This window comes from Acartia tonsa, chromosome 12, assembly GCF_053477335.1.
Source record: "Acartia tonsa isolate MP-2025a chromosome 12, ASM5347733v1, whole genome shotgun sequence".
Classification (NCBI taxonomy): Eukaryota; Metazoa; Arthropoda; class Copepoda; order Calanoida; family Acartiidae; genus Acartia; species Acartia tonsa.
The window spans coordinates 4,600,607-4,613,865 of NC_137271.1; the positions used below are offsets into that span (position 1 = coordinate 4,600,607).

A 13,259-nucleotide genomic window follows, 5' to 3' on the forward strand; every position below is an offset into this window, starting at 1 on the left:
TGTCTGTTTTAAAATCAACATTTAAGTAGACAGTATCAGGAAACATGTTTTCACTGGTTGCCACCGACTAAAAAACGATATTTGATTGCCCAAAGACATATTATAATCGCCTGTACTGGTTTCATTTACCCCCCCGCGCCCCCGTAGGGGTTTTTAGCCCGTTTTCTAAAGGTGGGTGCAAGAAAAGATTGTAAGAAAAAGCTTTTAAATGCGCTTTTAAAGTCAAATGTAAGATGTAATACATATAAATAAAAGACGCAAAAACATAGTTATGAGAAATATTTATTTGATCAGACTTTGAATATAAGTTCATAATGAATATTTCCAAGTTCTATTGACTAAATGATGGGGAGGGGGGGAAGGGGGGGTGCTAAACCTAAATCTAAACCTCTTTATGTTTGATGTTTTAATGTAAAGTTAAATAAGCGTTTCTATGGATTATTACAAATATCAGGGGTCTTAAGGGAGAAGACAAAGGTCAATAAATTGATGTATATCCCCAATGATAATACACAAAATTACCCCTTGTGTAGATCAAAGTTAGTAGTTAAAATGTTTGAACACACAACTGTAAAACTTTGGGGACTAGTGTTATAAACAGCCTAATGTCCCCTCCCTCACTGAGCTGCGGAAAGGTAAAGCTAACATTCAAATAACGTAGTGTTCTTATAATCATTTTAAATATGAATTAGCAAGTAGTCTATCTGTCTGTCTATTAGTAATGCTTTGTTTTTAAGTTTTGTAGTTACATGGTCTTCATGTTTAGCGTCTTCAGTTTTATTTAGAAAGGGAGGGGACATTACACTAGTCCCCAAACTTCAAAGTTTTATAATAACGTTTTTGTATTCGTTGGCATAACAACTTTAGGAAATTTGATTGATTTTTTATTGGTTGGTTCATTAAGATGAGTATCAAAACTTTTCAACCACTAATTGTCATCTACAGACAATCAATTTTGTAATATAATTTATTATTTAATGTATCTATATTGGGGATGTACAAGTACATACATTAATCGGTTATTGTTTTGTTCCTTAGATCCCTGGATGTTAATCTATAATACAAGGTAGCTTGATGTATGTTTGTCTGTCCGTCTGTACCAATAGATCTCGGTAACCACAAAACCGATTGAATTCTACTCTTCAGGGAATATACCTACTGGTCCTTTATAACAAGCTGATTTTTTACTTTTATGACAACAAATAATGGTTTTGAATGTTAAAAATATCCTATTCATCTGATTTACTGAATACTCAGTACTTATTCTTAGTACATTAAGGTATAATGTTATAAGCGAAGCATCTCTATAATCAAGCCCTAAAAACGTCAGTATGTCCTTAAACAGTAACATGTATTTAATCAGTTTTAATTACAATCTTTTATAGACATGCATTAATATTCAGTTCTTGCACTTCACAAGTGTTAATGTTCGTTTGTCCTTCCATTTCAGAGATTCGCTTCTATGGATGTTGTCATCCTTGTTTAATTACCTCTTGGATCAAAGCCCATAGAGGCTAGGGGCGAAGCCGCTAGTATACATATAAACAGTAAAAAAGAATCATAATATCATTATAAATATAGATATTAGCTAATAAAAATCTATGTCAATAATGCCCACATTTATAATGGATTTATTATTAAGTGAAACTTGTAGCTTGTTAAAATAAGAATCCCCATCCACCCCCTTTACACCATCCTCTCCCCTTCTACTGAAATGAATTCTATGACCCCAAATTTGACACTTTGAACACTTTGATGGATAGTTAGATGGATAGGTAGATGAATAGATATATCGATAGATAGATGGATGAGTAAATGGATAGACAGATGGATAGATAGATGGATAGACAGATGGATAGATAGATGGATAGATAGATGGATAGATAGATGGATGGATAGATGGATAATTGATGGATAGATAGATAAATAGTTGATGGATAGATATATGGATGGATAGATGGATAGATAGATAGATAGACAGATGGTTAGAAAGATGGATAGATAAATAGATGGATAGATAGATGGATAGATAAATGGATAGATACATGGATAGATAGATGGATAGATAGATGGATAGACAGATGGATAGATAGATGGATAGATAGATGGATAGATAGATGGATAGATAGATGGATGAGTAAATGGATAGACAGATGGATAGATAGATGGATAGACAGATGGATATATAGATGGATAGATAGATGGATAGATAGATGGATGTATAGATGGATAGTTGATGGATAGATAGATAAATAGTTGATGGATAGATAGATGGATCGATAGATGGATAGATAGATAGATAGACAGATGGATAGAAAGATGGATAGATAGATAGATGGATATATAGATGGATAGATAGATGGATAGATAGATGGATAGACAGATGGATAGATAGATGGATAGATAGATGGATAGATAGATGATGAGTAAATGGATAGACAGATGGATAGATAGATGGATAGACAGATGGATAGATAGATGGATAGATAGATGGATAGATAGATGGATGGATAGATGGATAGTTGATGGATAGATAGATAAATAGTTGATGGATAGATAGATGGATCGATAGATGGATAGATAGATAGATAGACAGATGGATAGAAAGATGGATAGATAGAAGGATAGATAGATGGATAGATAGAAGGATAGATAGATGGATAGATAGATGGATAGATAGATGGATAGACAGATGGATAGATAGATGGATATATAGATGGATAGATAGATGGATAGATAGATGAATAGATAGACGGATGGATAGAGAGATTAATAGATAGATGGATAGGGTAAAGGGGGGCTATTTTCGTGGGGTGTTATTCCGGTAATTTTCTATCTACCTTCATTAAATGACCCTTATCTCCATGTTCCTTTCAAATGACAGAAAAAAACATAAAAGCAAATTTGTTCGTTGTTAAGTTGCCTACAAAAAAGTATAAAATGAAATTTTTGTGGGATGAATTTTAAGGGTACTAAATAATTAAATCCCCTTTTTGCTTGATTTGCCCCAATGTGCAACGTATAGAACATAAAAATTTGAATTAATGAAAGGATAGCCTATGACGGATTAACCAAATTTCGCTTGATGATGTACATGATTATATAATAACCAATCCTTTGACTGCACAATCTTTGTCTGGAAGTTCTACCTGTGCAAGGTATTGTGATGAGTTGCGCCTGTTTAAAACCAAGGCATTCCCTCTACTCTAACTATTTATTTCGAGCATCTTACATAGCCGATACTGTTACATTCCTTTTACCACATCCTGTTCCCTCCTACTGCATGAACGAACTGACCAATAAATGTGGTCCATATTAGCAATTGAATTGACGAAGAATTTATCCACATATTTTATATCCATTAAAAATTTCACATACCTGTTGGTACACTTGCAGTGGTAGACGATGATGACACATTCAAGCTGATAGTTGGTGCCAGACTTGACGCTGTTCTAATAATCAAAGCTTTCTAGAGTATTAGTTATTCAAACCCCCTAGAAAATTAAGGTACACTCCCCTTGACAAATGTCTACGACCACCCCCCTTATATTGATTGGTTGGGGGAGGGGGGGGGGGTAGGGGTTACCAGTTCATGGACACTTGAAAATTTTGAAGTGAGTTGGTGAATACCTATAAGGGAGTATCCACCCCTCTAACACTAAAAATACACCCTTCTGGCAAAACCCTCAATAATTTGATTTAGTTTCTTACGGCTATTGGATGTTATTGTTATTTGAACCTGCGAAGGAAAAACTTAAAAGAAAATCACGAAACCTTTGAAAATTAGGTGTATGTATTTTGAATTATGACCTATAGACAGACTGACAAAAAATTATAGATTTAAAGATATTTAATGGGAATCTTCAATGAAAATTTTAGCTCTCCATTATATTTAATAGCAATCGAGAAATCACGTTTCCCCCATAGCGTTACAGCTTGACTGTCGGACGGACAGACATAGTACATTACAGAGCATCTACGCTACAAAAACATATATTTACCCTGACAAAGCAGTGGTAGGACTGATTGTAGAAATAGTAGTTGTAGGTGGGGATGGGATAAAGTTACACCCATAGCAGATACATACCAGCTGCACCTAAAATAAGAATAATTCTGGGAGGGGGGGGGGGGAGTGGTAGGACTAACTGTTGTAGTAGTTGTAGTTGTAGGTGGGGGTGAGATAAAGTTACACCCATAGCAGATACATACCAGCTGCACCTAAAATAAGAATAATTCTGGGAGGGAGTGGGGGAAATTGTAAGCTTAAAACTTTTAGAGATAATTTTGAATAATTTTTGTGTCTAAACCTTTTCACCAATTATTGTTATATACGTGGTAAACATAATTGAAAATTTTATTTGGATAAGCGCCCATTAAGTAATCCTTCTTTGGCTTTGAAATCGATTCATATCCGCTGGATTAGAACCAGTTCTCAGCAATACTGAAAAAATCATGTAAAGCATCGTATTACAGATAATTTTCCACAAATATTAAAATATAAATAATAAAATCAATACCAGTTTGTTAGCCAAGAGCTTCTGCCCCTCGGTGCTAACAAAAATGGTTTTGATCCTATATTTTTATTTATTTTAATATCCGCAAAAAGCTGTCTATAATACAATAGGATAAATAACTATTATAAAAACTAACAGAATTAAATCCTAATTTATTAACTTTTCTTAATCTGATTGAATTATTCTGCTTAAAAGGATTTATTTAAAATCTCCAGGGTTCTTAAGGGATAAGACAATAAATGATAAATTGATATTTAGCCCAAATTATGAGAAAAAAATACCTCTTCTGTAGCTTCTGTATTTTATAAAAACATTTTCTTATTTGTTGGCTCAACAGAATTTGGGTCTTTTATTGAATTTTGATTGGTTGGTTCATTAAGTTAAGTGTCCAAATGCTATCTACAAAAGGGATAATTGTATAATCCCATATACATCCATTTATCGGCTATTGTCTTATCCCTGTAGACCCATGATAAAATACTAAATAAAAAAGAGATAAATGATTTAAAGCTTACCAAAAATAATGCCTTGAAAATCCACATTTTAACAGAATCTTTTATTAAAGTTGTTTTTTCCTAAACTTATTTATATCAACTGCAAATTTATAATCTGACATATTAAACAGATTTTAGGAAAAGGAAGCAAAGCTTTTCTAAATTCTATTTTCATTTCCTGTTTTCATTATTTTGTGAAATAACTCAGGGATATTAAGGGATAAGACAATGGGCTATAAATAGATATACAGCGCCAATGATGATCAACATATGATACCTCCTGCAGATCAAAAATTATTGGTTGGAAAGTTTTGACACTTTATAAAACTTTGGGTACTATAGTAATTTACAGTCCCTCTTTGATTAATACTAGAAGCTTTACTCAGAGATTACAAAATTTTGAATTAAACAACCTTCAGTGCTCTAAAGGGATAAGGCAATGATCGATTAATTTGAACACAGTAAAAGTGTCGGGCTTATTATGACGTAAAAAAAAATTAGCCAATGAGAGGCCACTATAAATTTTACAATTGGTCAATAATGGCCTCTCATTGGCTAATTGTTTTTTTACGTGATAATCAGTCCGACTCTTTTACTGTGTTCGATTAATTTATATACATCCCCAATGATACACAAAATTACACCTCCTAAAGATCCCCATTATGGTTGAAACGCGTGGACACTCAACTTAAGAGTCCCCAAAGTTGTTGAGCCAACGAATAAGAAAACATAATCATAAAACTTTGGGGACTAATGTAAGAAACAGCCTTTACATTTTTAATATATTTCAAATAAAAGAGTGATTCAGTGCACGACAAGTCATTTTGAGAGAAAAACATCCAAACTTATTTATCATTTATAATATGGATGTTATCATCCTTGTTTGTTTTGCATCATAAATATGATAATGGATTTATTATTACTTGGATCTTATACCAGATTATCATGAACTCTATTTAATTGAAACTTGTAGCTGGATAAAATAACGAACCCCCTCATCCACCCACTTTTATCCATCCCCTCTCCTCGTACTGGATGAACGAACTGACCAATAAATGAAGTTTATGTTAGCAACCTAAATTGACGACAATTTTTCCCTTGTCATAATATCCACGTATATTCTATATCCATTAATATGATAACTTTCGTGGATGAGAATATAGGTATAGGACAATGAAAGATAAATTCTAGTTTTGCTTCAAACCCGATTAATATCCGCTTGATTAGAACTTCTTCTCCGGCCGCCATACTGAAAAATCATGTAAAGCATCGAATTACAGACAATTTTCCACGAACACTAAAGTAAAAAATACCAGCGGTAAGTTGTCTATAACACGATATAATAAATAACCTATCCACTAATCTCCTCATGGCTGGTTAAACTCTTGCTTTGAACTTTTCCACAAGTCAAAACAAACTGTTTTTTTCTTTGTATCTAATTAAAAACTTTAATTGGACTGAAATAGTTAATTATCGCATCGTATTATAGATAGCTTCCCCGCGGATATTAAACTGATATATTATAAGATTATAAACAGTTTTGTTAGACCCAAGGGGCCGAAGTTCTGGGGTAACTAAAAATATAATTGACCTAAGGGGTGTGAATACAACCCTTTAATATTGGATACACTCTCCTTCTGCAGGCTTCTGTTGTAAATTAATTTCATATGTTGTTCTCTCCCTCCCTGAATATCCTTCATATTTGAAAATATGCATTATAATCGATTTATAAATAGTATATCATGAATCTTAGGAAATGTTAATTTTATAATCAAATATCTTAAGAATCTAAGCATATAAACGTTGTCCGGTATACTTAAACTGAGGCCGCTTTCCTTTCTATTTGACGCGCATTCAAAATTGTAGTTTTTTTTATCATAATTTAAAATGTATATCAATTTATCATCCATTGTCTTATTCCTTTAGATCCCTGGAAATACCTAAAATGATAACAATTTTTATATATAGGATAACAACACTTGTATACATCCCAGGGATATAAAGGGATAAGACAAAGGTCGATAAATTGATATACATCCCCATTGATGATGCGAAAAATGAACCATTCTTTAGATTACAATAAGGAGTTGGAACGTTTGGACACTCAACTTAATGAACCAACTAATTAAAATTCAAGTCTACAAAGTTGTTATGTTCAGCCAACAAATTAGACAACGTTATTATAAAACTTTGAGGACTATCCTTACAATAAAGTAACAGGATGACATTTTTCGTGGATATAATCTATAAAGGTCCAAGGACATCAACTATTCATAGCTAACTCGCAGGTTTTGGCGTGTGCTTCACATTATTATTCTAGGAAATTAATTTATATTTTGGGTAGTATTAATTCATCGCTTCTTCTTTCTTTTCCTTAAATAAAATACATAAAAGTGAAGCTTAAAAAATCCACTTAAAAGTCTAGAAAAATATTCCGACAATACATTATTCTTAATCAGGAATGATAGGGACAATAAGCTTTTAATGAATTTTGATTGGTTGAATCATTAAATTAAGATTCTAAACGTTTTACTTATTAATTGTAATATACAAAAGTGGTAATTTTGTGTGTCATCAATAGGGATGTACACATAGACGTCCAAGGGGGGGGGGGTAATGGGGCGATTACCCCGGCACCCCCAAATTTTTTTTCATTTTACCCCCCCCCCCATTTAAAATTTACCCCTATCCTGGGTGTGCCGTAGGCACCCCCAACCATTTAGGAGGGGGTATTTAACCCCCCCCCAAACAATTTTGGGGGGGTAAATACCCCCCCCCCAAAAAAAAAGAAAATCTCTAACAAAAAAAAATCATTTTTAATACTAAATTTTTGATAAAATTTAAATTACCCCCTCCCCCAAAAAATTTTACCCCGGGGGTAAATTTTGGGGGGGGGTAAACAAATTTTACCCCTGCCAACAGATTTCAGGGGGGGTAATTACCCCCCCCCCCCTCAAGCAAATTTTACCCCTGGGGTAAAAATTTTGGGGGGGGGGGTAAAAAAAATTTGCGGCGCGCTTCGCGTGCCATTTTACCCCCCCCCCCAAAAAAAAAACCGAATTACCCCCCCCTTAAAAAGTTTTATTATGATTGATAATAGAGATGCTTCGCTTATAACATTGCAACTTTGTTGTCCTAGGAATCAGCAATAATAAAATCTGATCAATTAAATAATTTCATCTCAAAAAAATTTGTTGTTATAAAGTTATAAATCAAATATAAATCACCCTTCCTTTTTAGACGTATTTATTTGACGTCGCACATGACACTTTGGGCTTTCTCGTTTCTCCCAGCGATACCACCATGCTGCAAAGTCTGAAATGGATAGAACAATTCTAACATGCCTAAAGTAATGATAAGATCTGTTAAGGACAGGTGGACAGGTCGACCATAATGAAGGATTATAGAGTTATTGCGCTTTCAAAAAAGTACCTAACTGTTAAATAAAACCGCATCACATGTTTAAAACAACCAATAGGACATTTCTAACATCACAAAAAATAAACAAGGATGACAACATCCATAAGTAGCGAAGCACAAAAAAATTAAATTTAGAGAACATTTGTGAAGAAAAGATTTTAATCACAAATCATAAAACCTTTCTCACATATTTTCAATATTTATATTTTTATGATAACTGACAGACTGACGGGATCAAAGTAAATTACATACTGGAGCCAAGAAAATCTTGTTTTCTGCAAACGTTTTGAAATAATAGAAAAAGCTAAAAACCTGCCTAAAAGCAGTCCGACCATTGTGGATATTTAATACTTAATTGATGCTCATCTCATTTTTGAAGGAAATGCTGATCAGAGAAATTTTTTAGTTTTGTCTTTTATGGAGCTGAGAAAATCACGTTTCTCCAAAAATATTTCTGTCAGACATTTCAAATTATAGAGTAGCTTCGCTTCTAAAAATGACCAACTCTAAATTTATGCTTTCAAATGGGTAAAATGATAAGCATATTTGTAAACTTGTTTACTTTCACAATCCTATCTTAAAATCTAAACTTTCTGTACTTTACTTTAAAGAAGGGCAATGCTTTCAATTAACATTTTAAAAAGCAGTCTTCCTTATTTGGATTTATAAAGCGGAAATAATTTAGAATTTCCAGGGATATAGTAATGGGTTTTCTTTAGCTGCTGAAAGACTCCCACATTTTTCAGTCCTCATATAAAAAATTTCAAAATTAAATTTCACCAACTAAAAGCAAAATTGTGACTTATTTTGGGCACAAGGTTAGAATTTTAGTAACTATGTAATTACCTTTCCTTGTAATCAAGTCCTAAAAATGTAAGTATGTCCATAAACAATATTTTTCAACAAGTTTACTTAAAATTTTTAGTTGACTTTTATACATTTATATTCTGATTATTCAGTTCGGACACTCTTCAAGTGTTAATTTTCGTTTGTCCTCCCATTTCAGAGCTTCGCGTTTACGGATGTTGTCATCCTTGCTTTACATATGTTCTACCCAAAACAAAACAAAAATGGAAGTTTTTAAAGTTTATGATCTACTGCAGACTATTCATAGCATATTAGTACAGTTTAATACTTAATTCTGAGTGGATATAAAACGGCGAAATTATATAACAGCTAATGTTAAAAATCGTCTAAATCACAAAACGGCGACTACTACAAACCAACGCGACGGCTGTTACAAAACGGGGAAATCACAAAACGGCGAAAAAAACGGCGACTGATACAAAACAGCGAAAAAATTATATACTATAAATAGGACCTATTAATAAAAATGTACATTTAAAAATCAAAAAATGTTCAAAATTTTTAAAGAAAATCTTCCAATTTTTGTAATTCTTATTGTAAAGTAACAGGATGTCTTTGTGTTTGTATGTTTCTACCAAAGGATCTTGCTCAATCCGATCAGGTTCTCCTTTACAGGGTAGCTTCTCATAGGTCCTGGGAAGGTTTATAACTATTTTGGGGGAAGGTACTACCACCCTCTCAAGAGAAATCACAAAAAAAGAATTTATTTTTAAACAGAGACTTGAACTCAACATATATAGGTATCGTAGAGACATAAATGAAACACGATAGGTAACGTAATTTCTTTTTTAAAAAAAACATTAAAAATGCCACTAGAGGCCTCTAGGGGCGTCGCCGCTAGTTTTATACATATAGTCGATAGTCGCGGCCAAATCATAAACGTTGCAACGTTTATTCATAAATTGTTCATAGATTCAATTGTTTTCTTTTTGTTTGAATTAATGAATTAAATAAATAAATAACAACATAATGTTTTTGTTGAATATGTTAAAATATTTTTTTTGTAACAGTCGCCGTTTTGTAACAGTTGCTGTTTTGTAATTTCGCCGTTTTTAACATTAACCGTTTTGATAATCGCCGTTTTGTATCCACTCCCTTAATTTTGATTATCCAAATTTAATAAAGATTCCAGTATCAAAATTGTTGCAATTTCTAAAAATTAACCTGGTTTTAAAGATTATTTGGATAGCACTCTAAAATTAAACCAAATGTCGATTTTTCCATCCCTAAATCCATAAATATTTCAATAACAAGAATAATGTCAATCATAAATGAATTTAAAAGGAAATAAAAATATATTCGTAATTATATTGCACAACAATGACTTTTCAATTATCTATCTATCCAGTCTGGCCCCAAAATGTCTATTCATAGCTGGTAAATTTTGAGGAGAAGACGGTTAAAATATCAATGAAACTGATAATATCTTAATTCTTTTCAAAAAAATGATACACTTTAGTAATCAAGGATGAAAACATCCATAAGAAGCGAAGTATCAAAATATCTTGGATGGGAATAAGTTGATTTAAAGAGTATTTGTTAAAATCAAAATAGATTTATTTGAGAAAACCTCTTAATATTTTGTATGATGACTGACAGGCGGAATGTCAAAGTATATTACATACTGGATACATTTTAGTACTGCCATCCCAAAACAATTTGAAAATCCAACCAAAAACATTAAAGTTATGGAGAGATATGTGAAAATCTAAAAATAGACAAAAACCTGCTAAAAGGCAGTCTGACCCCCGTGGAAGTTTTTTTAAAGGTAGGGAAATTGAATTTGGATATTTTTTAAAAATTGAAGAAAAAAACAAAGATATGGGAAAATATTTATAAAAGATATAAAAATAGCACAAAACCTACTAAAAAGGAGTCCGACCTTTATGGATGTTTTATAGTTAATTACGCTCCTTAATGATGGAAATGGTGACAAAAAGTTTTAGCCGTGTATCTTTAATAGGAGCCGAGAAAATCTTCCCCCTTTCGGTGTCAGACATACATTTCAGACGGACATTTGTAATTATAGAGTAACTTCGCTACTAAAAAAGAATAGAAGATTATTGAAGTATTGATGGCCTGGGCCTTCGACACCTGGGGTCCAACAAAAATAAAAATTATATTATTTTTTTAATTTTACTATCCGCGGAAATCTGTCTATAATACAATGCCATAACTAACTATTACATTGAATTTCCCTGTGAGAAGATGCGCCTCTAAAAGGGCGGTTTGCTTTGACAAAAATATGTCTGGGAATTAAAACCCTTTCCAATCTAATTATTTACTCATGAACAATTATTATTCAGTCTGATGGAATTTTTAACCAATTAACATTAGAATTTGCTAATCTCATTTAATGTGTATAAAAAAAGTAGGGCTATCACTAACTCACTTTTTAGCTTAGAGTTGAATTTTATTTTGAATTTTTCAATCCTGGCAGGCACAGAATTCCAGAAAAGCAGGCAAAATCATCAAGTTATATCGTCGGCAGCTGTCAAGGACGCCAAAATTTATGTAGAATTTTTACTATAAAAATTACCAAAAAATTGTTGTTGTTAGATACAGGGGCGTCAAAGCTTTTTTTTTGGGGGGGGGTAATTCGTTTTTTTTTTTTTGGGGGGGGGGGGTAAAATGGCGCGCCGCAAATTTACCCCCCCCCCAAATTTTTACCCCGGGGGTAAAATTTGCTTGGGGGGTAATCGCCACTTTAACTCCCCCCCCCTTGGACGTCTATAGTTAGATAGAGGGATAAAGGAAGCAAAATATGTATTTGACTGACTAATAGTCATAAACTCATTAGCAAACAGAGGAACTGCACCATTTTTTAGCCCTCTAGTTCTAACAGAAGCTGAGATGATAAGGTGGGGGATCTCAACGCCCCTCCGCTCGACTGATAAGGGTTAAAAGCTCTAATAAAGATATATAAAAATAATGCAAATATTCTGAACCTGCAATTAATCTAATCTAATTCAACTCAAAATCATCCAAATTCCTTGGAGAAATCAATACAATATATAGTTGTTATGATTTATTTTAAGTTACTCTTATAGAATTATTATTGTAAAGAAAGAAACTTATTTGCCTATCCTATAATATAAAGTAATATGGTTTATTTTGTCTGAAGCTAAAGATCTCGGAAGAACAGTAGCTGCTAGTAAAAAATAAAGTATTTTGATAATTTTTAATTGCTTTGCATCTAATTTATTGTTACTTAGTATTGGAACAAGTAAAAACTGGCGGATATAAAGACGCACCATAACTCATCCATTTGCAAATTGTCTGGTCAAAGTCTAAATTTTGACACAAGTAAATTTTTTGTCTAACTTAAGAATCGTCCATCATTTTTTATTTACCATATAAAAAACTTTTGGGAATAGTACCATTCGTAACATCGCCCATAAGGGGCGATTCGTCGTATTTTTAAAATGGCTTTAAATAGGTTATTTTAGGTTAGGTTATATTGGGTTATGTATCGGAAGTATATTAGTGTGATGCGTTTGTGAACTCAAACCTTTATCCTTTTGTTTTCCTTATCATTAATGTCAGTTTGGAAAGCGGTGAAATTCAAATGTTCATAACTGAACGCGGCATTCCAAACAATGCTTGCGCATGGATAATAAACAAAGCCAGCGCAGCCATCTTTGATCTTTCTTTCAAAATGTGCGGATATTATGCGTGATGAAAAACCATGAATAGTCAGAATTGTGGTGTTGTCCGTACTGAAAAATACCTTTGATTGCTTCCCGGCTTTACAGGAACAAAACCTTCGGTAAGAATTCTTTCTTTAAGCATTTTTAATGGAATGGAATGAATTTTAAAAGACGGCAAATTAATCTTTCATTTTTACTTAAATTAGACCAAGTAATTAATTTATTTTTGTATCAGAATATTTTAATCGTAGTCTATAATGATTTTGTTTATGAATTACAAACTCGTATTTAATTTTTGATTAATTTTAAGCATA

The 13,259-nt window shown here is 32.7% G+C and overlaps 1 long non-coding RNA gene across 1 annotated transcript; it reads right to left on the reverse strand.

The window, feature by feature from the left end:
- Positions 1 to 2,664: 2,664 nt before the first annotated feature.
- On the reverse strand, positions 2,665 to 5,112 carry LOC145333444 (uncharacterized). The gene is made up of 3 exons (XR_013884501.1): positions 5,030 to 5,112; positions 4,002 to 4,096; positions 2,665 to 3,452 (listed from the first exon to the last, which is right to left on the reverse strand). It is a non-coding gene; the product is annotated as an uncharacterized LOC145333444 (long non-coding RNA).
- Positions 5,113 to 13,259: the final 8,147 nt, after the last annotated feature.